This window comes from Apodemus sylvaticus, chromosome 11 (assembly GCF_947179515.1).
Source record: "Apodemus sylvaticus chromosome 11, mApoSyl1.1, whole genome shotgun sequence".
NCBI lineage: Eukaryota > Metazoa > Chordata > Mammalia > Rodentia > Muridae > Apodemus > Apodemus sylvaticus.
The window spans coordinates 99518004-99531646 of NC_067482.1; positions in this window are offsets into that span (position 1 = coordinate 99518004).

A 13643-nucleotide genomic window follows, 5' to 3' on the forward strand; every position below is an offset into this window, starting at 1 on the left:
GCAAGAAAATGTAGGTAAGCCGCCCTGATGCAGGGGATTCCATGACTCAAACAGGGCACATCATTTTTCTTCTATTCAGTTAGATGAAGCTAAATGCATAATAGATTAAAAATATGAATTAATTCCATTTCTTCTGGGGAATCATTCGAGAATCTTTTTTTTTCAAGGAGATAATATATTAGTAGCATGTGCATTGTTTCTTTCTAAAGTCCAAACTTCCATTCATTTTGTGTGTAGATGATACTGGACCCCTTCCCACTTGGAAATAAACTATACAAATGCTACTGGCCTTGAAAGCATGGAGAGCGGACAGTAGGAACATCTCTGTTACAAAATTTGAACACAGTCTGGACTCTGATACGGGAGACTAGAAACCTTGAAGTGAAGTCAGACTTCAAACACATTACCTGAGAGTGGGTAGAGTCAGAGAGGCAAGCAGCTCAGAGAAGGCCAGCAGACTCCTCAGCATGTCTCCTCCATCTCTCCATGTACACAGAGAGGAAGAGATCAATTTTTTTCAGTCCCTTGTGCCTTGCATCTTTCTCAGGAGTGAAAAGTCACTGTGCCCTATGCTGAGGACCAATTTCTGGAAGCTAACAAGATCTTATTCTCTGTAATCCAGCCCTCTATAGACACAGGAGATATCATCAGGATGGCATTCTTTTTCTGGGGGATTTTTTTCAATTTGGAGAAGGGGGTCATGGGGCCCAGTAGAGTTAGATGTTGAGGTCTTGTTTTTATTTCTTAACTAAGAATCCATGTATTGAATTCCTTTAAAGAATTAGCAAATAAATATCATACAACCACCCACCCAGATCCAAAGTTCCATATCTTCAGAATTCTAAATAGAATTTAAATGGAATGACTAGAAATCTAAATGGAAGTTAATTGAGGTTGCAAGAAGTTTTTAAAAAAGCATTTCCCTCTTTGTGATATTTACCAACTGAGAACAAAGTATTTGACACTGTGCTGCCATGGAACAAGAAAAGATTGAAATGCACAGTGGCTAGGAGTCCACAGCTGCCCTAAGAATGTGCAGGGAGAGGATGGACAGGGAGAGGATGGACAGGAAGAGGATGGACAGGGAGAGGATGGACAGGGAGAGGATGTGCAGGGAGAGGATGGACAGGGAGAGGATGTGCAGGGAGAGGATGTGCAGGAAGAGGATGGACAGGAAGAGGATGGACAGGGAGAAGATGGACAGGGAGAGGATGGACAGGGAGAAGATGGACAGGGAGAGGATGGACAGGGAGAGGATGTGCAGGAAGAGGATGGACAGGGAGAGGATGTGCAGGGAGAGGATGGACAGGAAGAGGTCAAGAAGACATCTAATATTTTACTTGAGAGCAGGTTCTTAAACTAGTTCTGAAAGACCTGTTCATGACTCCCCCCCCCCCCATTGACAAAACCAAACAAAATCTCTAGTGTTTTGAATTAAAAATACCACACAAAGATGTGTGTTTAAGCACTATCCCCAGCTAGTGATGCTGTTTGGTGGCTGTCTTAGTTAGGGTTTTACTGATGTGAGCAGAAACCATGACCAATGCAAGTTTTATAAGGACAACATTTGATTGGGGCTGGCTTACAGGTTCAGAGGTTCAGTCCATTATCATCAAGGTGAGAGCACGACAGCATCCAAACAGGCATGGTGCAGGAGGAGCTAAGAGGTCTACATCTTCATCTGAAGGCTGCTAGCAGAATACAGGCTTCCGGGCAGCTTGGATAAGAGTCTTAAAGCCCATGTGACACACTTACTCCAACAGGGCCACACCGTCTAATAGTGCCACTCCTGGGGCTGAGCATATACAAACCCTCACAGTGGGGGTTATGAAACCTTTATGAGGTGCAGCCTGACTGGAGGAAGTCTACCACAGGGAGTGGGATTTAAGTACTTATAGCCTAGCCCATGTCCTGTCCAGTTCCCTCTCTCTTCTTCCTGGGAATGGATGAAAATGTGACCAGCCAAAAGCCACTTCCTGCTCTGACTGGCACGGCTTGCCATTCCTTTTCAGCCATCATGGACTCTTCCTCTGTAACCATAACCCAAAGGAACCCTTTCTTCTTTAAGCTGCTTTTGGTCATGGTTTTTATCATAGCAATGGAAAATGCAAGAATTTTCTCAGTTAGTAAGAGAACAATATCAACAAACCTTTGCTGATAAATTACATTACAAGAAATATTCAGCACCATTAATTAAACCATTAATCTATCCATTGTGGAAATTGTGTGCTCTGTGATTTTTGTGTAATTTTTAAAAAGCTGAGTCTTCATTAGAATCTTAAGATATTTTTATTATGCTCTTTTGTAAGTGAAGACATTGAAATATGGAGTGAATGAATTATCTACATGGTAAGTGGCAGAGGTGATATTCACAACAAATATATGAATCTTTCTGGACTCAGTTTTATATGGCCCCTACAGTAACACCTGAGCAAAAAATTGGGCTCTGACATGCTGTGCCTGTCAGCCCTGAGGGTCTGAGACCACACATGAGGAGACATAGATATATAGGCACAAATCCATCTTCTACTCTTGGACAAGAGCACCTACTTACATCTTTTAGAAGATGGGTTTGTTAAAATGGCCAAAAGCAATATACAGATTCAACACAATACACATCCAAATCCCAACTCAGTTCTATATAGAGTTAGAAAGAACAATTCTCAAATTCATCTGGAATAGCAAAAAATCCCAGATAGCTAAAACTATTCTCAACAACAAAAGAAATTCTGGGGGAATCAGTATCTCTGACTTCAAGAAAAACTACAGACCAATAGTGTTAAAAACTGCATGTTATTGGTACAGTGACAGGCAGGCAGATCAATGGAATAGGATTGAAGATCCAGAAATGAACCCACACACCTATGGCCACTTGATCTTCGATAAAGGGGCTGAAAACATCCAATGGAAAAAGGATAGCCTTTTCAACAAATGGTGCTGGTTCAACTGGAGGTCAGCATGCAGAAGAATGCGAATTGATCCATTCTTGTCTCCTTGTACTAAGCTCAACTCCAAATGGATCAAGGACCTTCACATAAAGCCAGACACACTGAAGCTAATAGAAAAGAAACTGGCATTTTAGAAGCGGGAGGCAGTGGCAGCGGTGGCGGTGGTGGAGGCAGTGGAGGCGGCAGTGGCCTCAGCAGCAGCAGCTACTCCAGCAGAAGGGCCATCAGCAGTGGAACCAAAGTGACAGGGTCCTGGCAGGCCCTGCGCCCGCTACCACTGACCATCGCTAGCCAGACGAGCTGCAAGCATTTACAGTGCTTTTCACCACTCTGAAGCCACATCAGAACTCTGCCTCCCGCCAGTCATTTATGAGAGACTCTCTGCCATCTTGGATCTCAGACGCCAGAGAGAACTGACAGCCCCGAGGTAAGCAGACTTAGCCTGAGGCCCACATCGTGGGGGGGGGGGGGTGTCTAAGACCGACGGGCATTGGCTTGCACCCAGGCCCTGAGCTATTCAGGGGGGGCATTGGTGTGCCAACCCAGCCAGAAGGTTATCTGCCCTGCAGCCTGTCCCGGTGCGTGCTGCCATTTTGGCTACAGGATGACAGAGAGTTCTAGCAGGCAAAGCCGGCTAAGCCCACCAGGCATTGGATTGCACCCAGGCCCTGGGCTGTCCGGTAAGACATCTGTGTGCCAACCCAACCAGGAGGTTGTTAGCCGGGCAGACTCTCCCGGCACTTTCAGGGAGCATGAGCATGCTGCCATCCTGGCTACCTGACAGAACCAGTTAACAGTCATAGCCCTAGGAGAACATTGCTCAGGCCTAAGCCTGCCAGGCTTTTGCCTAGACTCAGGGCCTGAGAAGCTAGGCTAGCCTTGTGTGCACCAACCCGATTGGGGGAGCGGCTGCCTGCCAGTGATCAGCACTCTGCTGATCCCTGAAGAAAAGATCCCCGCAGCATACACCATCAGCACCACCTGGTTCACAGACACAATCTGGGGCAAGGCACACTAGGGCTCCAAGGGCACCCAAGAGGAGGATAGCACATCAGCAATCTGTGACAGGGGAAACCCAGCCATCCAGTGTTGCAGAAATAGCCCTATAGCCTCACAGGAGGCTCAAACATCAGGCAGAGACAAGACCAACTAACTTCAGAGATAACAAGATGGCAAAGGGCAAATGTAGGAACGCTACTAACAGAAATCTAGGCATCCCTTATGAACATCGATGCAAAAATACTCAATAAAATTCTTGCCAACCGAATCCAAGAACACATCAAAACGATCATCCACCATGATCAAGTAGGCTTTATCCCAGGGATGCAGGGTTGGTTCAATATATGGAAATCCATCAATGCAATCCACTACATAAACAAACTCAAAGAAAAAAAAACACATGGCCATTTCATTGAATGCTGAAAAAGCATTCGACAAAATTCAGCATCCTTTCATGCTTAAAGTCTTGGAAAGAACAGGAATTCAAGGCTCATACCTAAACATAGTAAAAGCAATATACAGCAAACCTGTAGCCAGGATCAAACTAAATGGAGAGAAACTTAAAGCAATCCCAATAAAATCAGGAACTAGATAGGGCTGCCCCCTTTCTCCTTATCTTTTCAATATTGTGCTTGAGGTACTAGCTCGGGCAGTCATATAACATAAGGTGGTCAAAGGGATACAAATTGGAAAGGAAGAAGTCAAACTATCATTATTTGCAGATGATATGATAGTCTACCTAAGTGACCCAAAAAACTCCACTAGAGAGCTCCTACAGCTGATAAACAACTTCAGCAAAGTGGCAGGTTATAAAATCAACTCAAGCAAAATAAGTAGCCTTCCTATACTCAAAGGATAAACAGGCCGAGAAAGAAATTAGGCAAATGACACCCTTCACAATAACCACAAACAGTATAAAGTACCTTGGGGTGACTCTTACCAAACATGTGAAAGATCTGTATGAAAAGAACTTCAAGACTCTGAAGAAGGAAATGAAAGAACACCTCAAAAAATGGAAAAACCTCCCATGCTCATGGATTGGCAGGATTAACATTGTTAAAATGGCCATTTTGCCAAAAGCAATGTACAGATTCAACACAATACCCATCAAAATCCAAACTCAGTTCTTCATAGAGTTAGAAAGAACAATTCTCAAATTCATCTGGAATAACAAAAAAACCAGGACAGCTAAAACTATTCTCAACAACAAAAGAAATTCTGGGGGAATCAGTATCCCTGACCTCAAGCAATACTATAGAGCAATAGTGTTAAAAACTGCATGTTATTGGTACAGTGACAGGCAGGCAGATCAATGGAACAGGATTGAAGATCCAGAAATGAACCCACACACCTATGGCCACTTGATCCTCGACAAAGACGCGGAAAACATCCAATGGGAAAAAGATAGCCTTTTCAACAAATGGTGCTGGTTCAACTGGAGGTCAGCATGCAGAAGAATGCGAATTGATCCATCCTTATCTCTTGTACTAAGCTCAACTCCAAATGGATAAAGGACCTCCACATATAGCCAGACACTCTGAAGCTAATAGAAAAGAAACTGGGGAAGACCCTTGAGGACATTGGTACAGGGGGAAAGTTCCTGAACAGAAAGCCAATAGAGTATGCTCTAAGATCAAGAATTGACAAATGGGACCTCATTCAATTACAAAGTTTCTGTAAAGCAATGGACACCATCAAAAGGACAAATCAGCAATCAACAAATTGGGAAAAGATCTTCACCAACCCTACATCAGATAGAGGGCTAATATCCAATATATACAAAGAACTCAAGAAGTTAGACCCCAGAAAAACCAAATAACCCTATTAAAAATGGGGGTACAGACCTAAACAAAGAATTTTCACCTGAAAAACTTTGGATGACTGAGAAGCATCTTAAAAAATGCTCAACTTCATTAGTCATTAGGGAAATGCAAATCCAAACAACCCTGAGATTTCACCTTACACCAGTCAGAATAGCTAAGATCAAAAATTCAGGAGACAGCAGGTGTTGAGGAGGATGTGGAGAAAGAGGAACACTCCTCCACTGCTGGTGGGGTTGCAAACTGGTCCAACCACTCTGGAAATCAGTCTGGCGGTTCCTCAGAAAACTGGGCACATCACTTCCGGAGGATCCTGCTATACCACTCCTGGGCATATACCCAGAGGATTCCCCAGCATGTAATAAGGATATGTGCTCCACTATGTTCATAGCAGCCCTATTTATAATAGCCAGAAGCTGGAAAGAACCCAGGTATCCCTCAACAGAAGAATGGATGCAAAAAATGTGGTATATATACACAATGGAGTACTATTCAGCCATTAGAAACAATGAATTCAAGATAGATAAACCCTTAGCCAGACTAACCAAAGGGCACAGAGACAGTATACAGATTAACAAACTTAGAAATGAAAAGGGAGATATAACAACAGAAACTGTGGAAATTCAAAAAATCATTAGCTCCTACTACAAAATCCTATACTCAACACAACTGGATAATCTGGAGGAAATGGACAGTTTCCTAGACAGTTATCGAAGCCCAAACTAAATCAGGATCAAATAGATCATGTAAACAGTCCCATAACACCTGAAGAAATAAAAGGGTCATAGAAAGTCTCCCAACCAAAAAAAGCACGGGACCAGATAGCTTCAGTGCAGAATTCTATCAGACCTTCATAGAAGACCTAACACCAATACTCTTCAAACTATTCAACAAAATAGAAACAGAAGGAACTCTACCCAACTCGTTCTATGAAGCCACAATTATGCTGATACTAAAACCACACAAAGATCCAACAAAGAAAGAGAACTTCAGGCCAATTTCCCTTATGAATATTGATGCAAAAGTACTTGATAAAATTCTTGCCAACTGAATCTAAGAACACATCAAAACGATCGTCCACCATGATCAAGTAGGCTTCATCCCAGGGATGCAGGGATGGTTCAATATAAGGAAATCCATCAATGCTATCCACTACATAAACAAACTCAAAAAAAAAACATATGATCATCTCATTAGATGCAGAAAAATTTGACAAAATTCAGCATCCTTTCATGCTAAAAGTCTTGGAAAGAACAGGAATTCAAGGCCCATACGTAAACATAGTAAATATACAGCAATATACAGCAAACTGGTAACCAACATCAAACTAAATGGAGAGAAACTTGAAGCAATCCCACTAAAATCAGGGACTAGACAAGGCTGTCCTCTCTCTCCATATCTTTTCAATATAGTACTTGAAGTTCTAGCTAGAGCAATTAGACAACATAAGGAGGTCAAGGGGATACAAATTGGAAAGGAAGAATTCAAATTATCACTATTTGCAGATGACATGATAGTCTACTTAAGTGACCCGAAAACCTCCACCAGAGAACTCCTACAGCTGATAAACTTCAGCAAAGTGGCTGGTTATAAAATCAACTCAAGCAAATCAATTGCCTTCCTATACTCCACGGATAAGCAGGCTGAGAAAGAAGTTAGGGAAATGACACCCTTCACAATAGTCACAAACAATATAAAGTATCTTGGTGTGACTCTAACCAAACAAGTGAAAGATCTATAGGACAAGAACTTCAGGCCTCTGAAGAAGGAAATCGAAGAAGACCCCAGAAAATGGAAAAATCTGCCATGCTCATGGATTGGCAGGATTAATATAGTTAAAATGGTCATCTTGCCAAAAGCAATCTACAGATTCAATGCAATCCCCATCAAAATCCCAACTCAGTTCTTCACAGAGTTAGAAAAAGCAATTCTCAAATTCATCTGGAATAACAAAAAACCCAGGATAGCTATAACTATTCTCAACAACAAAAGAAATTCTGGGGGAATCAGTATCCCTGACTTCAAGCAATACTACAGAGCAATAGTGTTAAAAACTGCATGGTATTCGCACAGTGACAGACAAGTAGACCAATGGAATAGAATTGAAGATCCAGAAATGAATCCACACACCTATGGTCACTTGATCTTTGATAAAGGAGCCAAAAACTTCCAGTGGAAAAAAGATAGCCTTTTCAACAAATGATGCTGGTTCAATTGGAGGCCAGCATGCAGAAGAATGCGAATTGATCCATTCTTATCTCCATGTACTAAACTTCACTCCAAGTGGATCAAGGACCTCCATGTAAAACCAGACACACTGAAACTAATAGAAAAGAAACTGGGGAAGACCTTTGAGGACATGGGCACAGGGAAAAAGTTCCTGAACAGATCACCAATAGCTTATGCTCTAAGATCAAGAATTGACAAATGGGACCTCATAAAATTACAAAGTTTCAGTAAGCAAAGGACACTGTTAAAAGGACAAAACAGCAACCATCAAATTGGGAAAGGATATTCACCACCCTACATCTGATCGAGGGTTAATATCCAATATATACAAAGAACTCAAGAAGGTAGACCCCAGGGAACCAAATAACCCTATTAAAAATGGGGTACAGATCTAAACAAAGAATTTTCACCTGAAGAAATTCAGATGACTGAGAGGCACCTTAAGAAGTGCTCACCATCATTAGTCATTAGGGAAATGCAAATCAAAACAACCCTGAGATTTCACCTTACACCAGTCAGAATGGCTAAGGTCAAAAACTCAGGAGACAGCAAGTGTTGGCGAGGATGTGGAGAAAGAGGAACACTCCTCCACTGCTGGTGGGGCTGTAAGATGGTACAACCACTTTGGAAATCAGTCTGGCAGTTCCTCAGAAAACTGGACATGACACTGCCGGTGGACCCTGCTATACTTCTCCTGGGCATATACCCAAAGGATTCCCCGGCATGCAATAAAGACACATGCTCCATTATGTTCATAGCAGCCTTATTTATAATAGCCAGAAGCTGGAAAGAATCAAGATGTCCCTCAAAGGAGGAATGGATACAAAAAATGTGGTATATTTACACAATGGAATACTACTCAGCAATTTGAAACAATGAATTCACAAAATTTTTAGGCAAATGGTTTGATCTGGAAAATATCATCTTAAGTGAGGTAACCCAATCACAAAAGAATACACATGGAATGCAATCTCTGATAAGTGAATATTAATTAGCCCAGAAGCCCTGAATACCCAAGGCACAAATCGCATAACAAATGACTCCCATGAAGAAGTATGGAGAGGGTCCTGATCCTGGAAAGGATTGATCTAGCATTGGAGGGGAATATAAGGACAGAGAAAAAGGAGGGAGGTGATTGGAGAATGGATGGAGAGAGGAAGGTTTATGGGACATATGGGGAGGGGGGATCTTGGAAAGGGGAAATCATTTGGAATGTAAACAAAGAATATAGAAAATAAAAATATTAAAAAAAAGAAACAATGAATTCATGAAATTCTTAGACAGATAGATGGAGCTGAAGAACATCATACTAAGTGAGGTAACTCAGTCTCAAAAGATCAATCATGGTATGCACTCACTAATAAGTGTATATTAGCCTAGAAAATTAGAATACCCAAAACATAATCCACACATCAAATGAGGTACAAGAAGAATGGAGGAGTGGCCCCTGGTTCTGGAAAGACTCAGTGTAGCAGTATAGGGCAAAACCAGAACAGGGAAGTGGGAAGGGGTGGATGGGAGAACAGGGGGAAGGAAGAGGGCTTATGGGACTTTTGGGGAGTGAGGAGCCAGAAAAGGGGAAATCATTTGAAATGTAAATAAAAAAATATATCAAATAAAAAAGAAAAAATAGAAGATGGGTTTGGGGAAAGAGTTGAATGGTAATCAAGGGGCTACAGTATAAGGCATCTGGGGAAAAAAGCACATATCAGGTGTTCAGAAGCCACAACTTTCCAGTGAAAGTGCTTGCCCAAGGAGCTGCAGCTGGTTGGGGAAACACAGAGGGATGGGAGCTGCTCACACAAAGTCTCTAAGAGGCCATGGGGATCTGGAGCTCAGCAGTCACGGCTATTTCTATCAACTTCCTGGGAAAATAATTGCTAATGGGTGCGCTGCCAGACAATGGTTTAATTTCCCCTTAGGCTAATTGGACTCTGATCACGAACACCCCAAACAAGTGCTCTTTGGCAAGGCTGCCGGGAACCCTGCATAGGGGTGTCTGTCTTGCAGTGATAGTGTCCAGTAGCTGTTGAGAATCATGAGAAGGCTCTTACCTTGCCATGGGTTTGAAGCCAGTGCCTACTATCTTTCAGGACAGGATATCTGGGTCAGCTGGTTTTTATTCTGACCATGACATGATGTCTGACAGAAACAACATAGGGCAACCTTTCACTTGTTCATCTGTTCATGGTTTTGGAGATTTCAGCCCATCATGTTAGAGAGGGAATGGTGGAACATCATAGCATCCAGAAAACAAGAGGGAAGAGTAAAGAGAGGAGAGGAGAGGGGAGAGAGAGGGGGGGAGGATTCCTGTGCTAGCAAGAATGCTGCTGGGCCCCCACCTGTGCAATGTGATGGTGCCGCCCACATTCAGGGTAGGTCTTCCATTCATAGCTCATCTTAAGCTCATCAGGGCACTCCTAGGAATGGGCTTTATCAAATTCCTAGATGCTTCTTAATCCAATCAAGCTGAAAAAGAACGACGTTTATCTGTCATAAAGGGCCACCAGGGATCTGGCAGAGAATGCCGCCCCCGGGAGTTCCTAGGAAAACCAGAGTCCTATTCATGGTTGTACTTTGAGTTTTTGAAAATGAACAAAGAAAACAAATGACATGCAGATTCTTACAAACAGACAGACAAACAAAAACTACTTTTCAGCAAATACCCCAAATATCTAAGATGGAAATGAATATCTGTCAATTCAACCCACTAGTAATGAGGTCGGATAAAAGGGTTATCCGACCATACGCCAAGAAATGGGCAGGTCACTTCACAGGAGAAAACAATGACAGGCTATGTGACTGTTGAAATTGCTTAACTTCCCAAGAGTCTCAGTTCTCATGTACTTCCTGCTTCTCAGGACTCCTGAGAGGATTAAATAAGACAATTCATGTAATTGGTTTAGTACCATCCACTTTTGAAAGGCTTTCTAAAAACAGGGTGCCTTTTAATTCCCCAGTGCGAAGAACCAACAAGCTTTGCTTGTTTGATCGCACGGTCAGTGTTTGGTTCCCATCTCGAGTTGTTGTTTAGGTGCTGAGGCATGGTTTTCACGAAGACATTAAACGATGTTGTTAGAAGACAGGTGAACTTCCCTTATGAAGTTTTAAAATGAACACAATGTGCACAGGTCTAGGTAACTACTCAGCATCCTCTGCTAGGTCGACACAGTAACCCGCTCACTTGTTCATCCCACACCTAGGCTGACACCACAAGGTTTTGGTGTCATCACAAGGCTTTGACGGCACCACAAGGTTTTGAGGTCCCTCCCATTCTCACTGTCTGAGACACCTGGACACCACAGCTATGGCCTGAGCATCCATCCTGGCTTATGAACATGAGAAGTTTTTTGAACATCAAAATGGTGGAGCAGCACACTCCCCAGTCTTTCTGCAGATTCAGTCCAGGCTCTAGTGAATTAGTAACTGGAGTGCCTGTGCTTTAAACAGTCCATGTTCAGGGTGCGTGTGTGCATGTGTGTCTCGTGCATGTTGTGTGTGTGTGTGTGTGTGTGTGAGTAAGTAGGTCTCTGTATGCATGCATGTGTATATGTGTGCCTGTGCCTCTGAGTGTGCATGTGTGCTTATGTCTCTCTGTGCATGTGTCTATGACTCTAGGTGTACATGTGTGTGTATATAAATTGTTTCCTCTATATTTTAAAATATACTTAAATAAAACACTCTTCTTTGCTCATAATGATTAAAATGTCCAACATAGTGCTTAAAATACATTTTAAGCAAACAGGAGTTGCATCTGGAAACACGGTTGGTGAGAAGTGCAACTGTTTGGAGAGGTTTAATTCTTCTTTTTCCCCGTCTTCTAAGCAAATGCTCTGGAAAGTTCATTTTATATCAGAGCAGCCTTTTTCTCGAACCTGTTTTAAAGTTAATTATCAAAAGCTCACATCTTCTATCTCTTGCCTATGGATCCCTGCTGGGTTTGTTGTTTAGCTTTCCTTGGGAAAGAGTCGCTCTATGGAAGATCATTGACATGATGTCACAGTCCAGGGACTCTAAGCGTCCCAGCTAATCAGCTTAGAACATCAGTACCTCCTTAATGTGGGATTGGGGACCTTCTGCATGCAGGGAGGGGTGCTGCACTAGTCTGCAAGCACATCACTTTATTTCTTCTGCTTTAAGCAAGAATAATTTGCCTTTTTTCTCTCATCTTTCTCCCTTGTTGTTTTGCCCCTGAAAACCATGCAGCCAAAGCAACCTCCAGGGTGGACACTAAATCTTCTGATGCAGGCAGAGCAGTGATAACATCTGAACTGAGGGTGCTTTTCCAGGGCATGCTTGACAGATGTAGTGGGGCCTTTTAGGATTTAGTGCTGGATCATATCTATTACTGAGCTGCAGCACAGCTTGGCAGAAGCTGTGTGGTAATCTCCCATGAATTCGCTGACTTATCAGAGCGGCTGAGCAGGTTGCTACAGGACTCGGGGCTCTATGGCCACTTGGGAAGATGCCGACCTTCCAGAGGAGACTCTTTGAACTTCCTTTCTGCAGGGGGCACATTTCTGGAGTGGGATTCTCCTGTTCTGGAACTTACAACTCCCTTAACCTTTAAGGGTGTGATGTAGAATTTGCTTTTACCATCTTCCCCTTCCCCTAGTTTAAAATTCCAAGGGACCAAATTTAATTTCTAACATGGCTAGTAGGGCCAAAGCAGTTGCTTTATGGAGTCGCAGCCTGTTAGGGGCCGTGACAGGGCCAAGGAGATGAGATGCTTGCAGGGAGTGCTGCTTCTCTCTCTCCCTCTCTGTCTCCATTTCTTCCTTCCTTCTACCCTTCCCTTCTTACCCTCCTGTCTCTTTCTTTCCTCTTAGTTCCTCACCCCTTCCTGGCCTATCCTCCTTCGTTATCCCCAGTGCTTCCCCACCTCTGATCTCCACGCTTTCCCGTTCTTCATTTATGCTCCATTTGCCTTTCTTTTCGGGCTCTGCCACCTGCCCCTTTCTCAGTAGGACCAGACCAACAATCCCGCATTTTCCCTGGCTCCTGCCCCGAGAGTCTCATTTGGTTCTAAAAGGGTGTGCTATTGGATAACCAGACTCCTCTGTTTCAACAACCACCTTGACATTTTAGAAAAATACCACAATTGATCACAAACACCAAATTGTTTAGATCGCAGATTAAAGTTTAATTTTGGAGTTTTGCTGTAGGGTTAGAATTAACTCCAGAGCGTGTGCCACATAGGAGGCGCTGTAATTTGTTTTAAGGATAAGGCCTTCGGGCAGTTGTGCATAAAATGAGTATGATTCCTTATTCCCACGGTTGGGTTTTGAATGGGAGTGCAATTAGAATTTTTTTTTTTTTACCCAGAAGCACATACAGTCAGAGCAAAGATAATACCATGAATGCATTTCAGCTTAGAAGACACTTCTTGGAAATTTATTTGTTGTTCACCAAGTTCTAATACAGACAGTGCCACACTTTCTGTAACAACAACAAACTCTCCTTTTCAGTTTAAGTCTGCTGCGTTGATAGACCCTTCGAGTGTTCATACTGGCACTGAGATTTCAATGATGAATTTTAATGTTACTCACAGAGATGTGGAAGTGGTTATTTTTCTTCATAGAACAGAATCTTTAAAAAACGTCCTGGTAAAACTGTGGCCTCCCTCTATCCTCCACAGTGGCCCAGT